A 4,235-nucleotide genomic window follows, 5' to 3' on the forward strand; every position below is an offset into this window, starting at 1 on the left:
CACTCCAAGAATGATCATGTACATTTTTATAACAAAGTAGTTATGTTTGCGTGACAAGAATTCAGCATCAAAGACCGTATGATTTTTCTAAATGAGTAACAGGCAAAAAACATGGCTTCATTTCATAAGAAATGCTTTCTTTATCTTGTCTTTTGTTTTCATTGTGTATGTGTGTGTGTGTGTGTGTGTGTGTGTATGCATGTGTGCATGTGTGTGTATGCATATGTGCGTATGTGTTTGTTTATGTGTGCGTACATATGTGTAGGTATGCATGTGTGCGTGTGTATACCTGCGCATGTGTGTGTGTGTGTGAAACCATTCGGTAACATGAATTGGCTGATGTTATGAGACTAAATTTATAAGATTGTATAAAAAATATTTGAGTGTGCGTATGTGGACCCTATATTGATAAAAGAAGCTAGTTCAATAATAACAACCCCTCAATATATGTATGTGTGTATATATATACTTCTTTATTGCCCACAGGGGGCTAAAAACAGAAGGAACAAACAAGGACAGACAAAAGGATTGAGTCGATTACATCAACCCCAGTACGTAACTGGTACTTATTTAATCAACCCCGAAAGGATGAAAGGCAAAGTCGACCTCGGTGGAATTTAAACTCAGAACGTAACGGCAGACAAAATACCGCTAAGTGGTTGGGTGGTAAGAAGTTTGCTTCCCAACCACACGGTTCTGTGTTCAGTCCCACTGCATGGCACCTTGGGCAAGTGTCTTCTACTATGGCCTTGGGCCAACCAGAGCCTTGTGAGTGGATTTGGTAGACAGAAACTGAAAGAAGTCCATTATGTGTGTGGGTGTGTGCGTGCATGTCTGTTTGTGTGTATGTGCATGTATTTGTGTGTCTGTGTTCGCCCCCCCACCTCCCACCATTGCTTGGCAACCGATGTTGGTATGTTTATGTCCCATAACTTAGCAGTTCGGCAAAAGAGACCGATCGAATAAGTATTAAGCTTACAGAGAATAAGTCCTGAAGTCAATTTGTTTGACTAAAGGTGGTGTTCCAGCATGGCCGTAGTCAAATGACTGAAACAAGTAAAAGAGTGAAGAGTATAGCCCCAATATACAACCTAACCAATCAAAGTCCCTAAATAAGATCACATGAGACAGTCTGTTTTCAACCTTAGTTTGAGCCTACTTTTACTTACAAAAATTCAACTTCTCCTCATCTCAAGGTCTTTGGTTCCAGACCTTCTAAGGTCTGGCCACTGACCACACAAGCAGCCAGTTCCAACAACCTCCATCTTCATTGCCACCATCATGTCTCTCACCAATGTCATCAACAACTTCTCTATGTACACAGCACCAGCAACACTGCACAGGTTCTAACATAGTGCTGTTCGTGGACTACTTCACTATGGCTAACAGCAAACATACAACCCAGACAGATGCATGGAAATATATCAATAAATCTTTCGTAAGCCTTCTACGCAGTTGTGTCTCTCTCTTTTCCAACTGGCACATTACATGTATTATTTCAGCCTTCATTATTAGATGGTCACATGACTCATTCCCTTGACCATCTATAGTTACATCACTAATAGACCCCAAAATGGTGTAGAATCACAAAATATAATTTCTCTTTACATTAAGAATTCTTACATTAGCATAAAGCTGCAAATTGTACAGGGAATATAATCTATTGAAGCTATCCTATTACATCCCTGAACATTCCATAGAATCCAACTGAGCAGTGAGGGTGGGGGTGGATTCTCAGTTATTAAAATGTATCATTCATTGATTAGCTAATTTAAAAAAACCCACAAAATTAAGATAATTATCATCATCATCATCATTGTTTAATGTCTGCTTTTTCATGTTTGCATGAATTGGATGGAATTTGTTGAGACCAGATAAACTTACAGCTTGATGCCTTTCCTGTCACCAACCTTCATCTGTTTCCAAGCACAGTAATATTTCCCAATGGCTGGACATGTCTTAGAAGATTGGAATCAAAGGGGAGAGCTTCCAGGACAGTCATGCTCACTTCCAACTGTCACACGGTGACAAGGCAAGGAAACAGAAACACAAACATGCACACACACACACAAACACACTCACACACACACATGCACAGACACATACAATACACATGTACACACAACACACATTCACACTCACACAACACACACACATGCTCACACACATTCACTTTCACACACACAACACACACACACAACATACACACATGCACACACACACACACACAACACACACATACATACAACACAACACACATGCACACACGCTCACATACACAACATACACACATATGGACACAAATACACACACACACACACAACACAACACCACAGACACACACACACACACACACACACACACACACACACATACATGATGGGCTTCTTTCAGTTTCCCATCTACCAAATCCACTCATAAGACTTTGGCTGATCTGCGACAGGAGTAGAAGACATTTGCCCAAGGTGGCATGCAGTGAGACTGAACCTGAAACCATGTGGTTGGGAAGCAAACTTCTTAACCACACAGCTACACCTTAATGGCTTCATCCAAACCTATTGATTTCTGTCCCTTGCCATTTTAAATCAGAACTGTTTGACAAAATACCTGGTAGTGTTTATTCTGGTCCTTTACGCTCTCTGTTTATCCCTTTGGGAATCAGTAAAGTGAAACACCAGTCACTATAATTAGCTATTCTTCCCAATTTCAGGCCTTTTACCGATCTTAGAAGCAATACCATTGATCTCAGAGGGACAGAAAGTCTACAACAGCAGAATTTGGACTCTGACAAAAAAGGAAACATTACTAAACCGTGTAACCCTATAAGTACTACAGGCTTTCATATTTACTGCTGCAATGTTATATAATTAGTGACTTTTGAATTACATTGATATCTTGGAACCATAGACTAAAAGGGTGGAACATTGGTCCGATGAAGCCGATTGTCTGATGGTACTGACACTAAGGTTAGGTTACATTAGGAGTGGCTAATATCAACAATTACATGACAAAAGACAGAGGAATAAATACAGTACTTTTAATCAAGTACACAATCCAATCTGACAGTGTGAAATACCTGTACACTGTAAATAATAATGAAATTATTGTGTCCGGTGCCCAGGTGCACGACAACTCATCAAAGGTGCATGTACAGTACATAGAATTATGTACAAAAGTCAAGAAAGTGAACAGTGTATGAGTCATGATATACATGGGTGCATGCGTATGGAGATGGGGATATCAGGTGTAGTGTCAGTGAATTTCAGGAAAGATGGAGGTTTTAAAGGATACAGTGTCCTGGCAACTAACAACTGATGCTGGTAGTTTGTTCCATGCTTCAGCAACTCTGAGTGTGAAAATATGTTTCTGAAAGTCATGGGAACTGTGCTGTTTTCTGACTTTGTAGACATGCCCACATGTGTTAGACACATGGAGCTCAGATATACAACATGTTTAATTTAAAATCAGACTTACCATGGATGGTGAAGAGGTGTTGTTGATATGCTGTGATTTTGTCCGTTGCTTCCAAAATCCATTAAAGGGAGATCCATAGTACCAAGCTATAAGTGTAATTAAATTGGCTTCAAATTTTGGCACATGGCCAGCAATTTCTGTGGAAGGGGTTAAGTCGACCCAGACCTTTGAAGATATGCTGTGCTTGAGAAGATCTGGCAAGCCAAGTGAGATTGTAGCTGTGGCCAATGCCAGTGTTGCATAACTGGCTAATTTAAAAGTATCCCTTCAACTGCCGGGCAAAAGACCTGTTGCGTGAAGTAAAATCATGGTCATGGCCACTGTCAGTGCCACCTGACTGGCACCCGTCCCAGTGGCACATAAAAAGCACCATTCGAGTGTGGTTGATGCCAGTGCCACCTGACTTGGCCCCCATGCCGGTGGCATGTAAAAAGCACCCACTACAGTCCCAGAGTGGTTGGCGATAGGAAGGGCATCCAGCTGTAGAAACCTTGCCAGACAAGATTGGAGCCTGGTGCAGCCTCCTGGCTTGCCAGTCCTCATCCAACCCATGCCAGCATGGAAAGTGGGCGTTAAACGATGATGATGTTGGAATATAAAGTCAAAAAATGCATGAACATCGCAACATCTTGCAATAATTTCCCATTTTCTTTTGATTAAAATATAACCACAGTTTTGATAGCTTGCAAAAAAACAACAACAAAAAAAAAGATAAAAAGTCATGTTTTTGTTAACTTGTTGATGGAAATGATTTCACATTG

General features: G+C 40.6%; 1 long non-coding RNA gene across 2 annotated transcripts in view; it reads right to left on the minus strand.

Annotated features, from left to right (window-relative positions):
* LOC128250479 (uncharacterized) overlaps positions 1-4,235 on the minus strand; it is a 102,572-nt gene that overhangs the window by 11,592 nt on the left and 86,745 nt on the right. The window contains exon 3 of one of the 2 annotated variants that reach the window (XR_008266502.1): positions 3,475-3,560. The exons of the other annotated variant lie outside the window; for it this stretch is intronic. This is a non-coding gene — a long non-coding RNA (uncharacterized LOC128250479). The remainder of the gene's footprint in view (positions 1-3,474; positions 3,561-4,235) is intronic. 2 annotated transcript variants of the gene reach the window in all.

This window comes from Octopus bimaculoides, chromosome 1 (assembly GCF_001194135.2).
Source record: "Octopus bimaculoides isolate UCB-OBI-ISO-001 chromosome 1, ASM119413v2, whole genome shotgun sequence".
Classification (NCBI taxonomy): Eukaryota; Metazoa; Mollusca; class Cephalopoda; order Octopoda; family Octopodidae; genus Octopus; species Octopus bimaculoides.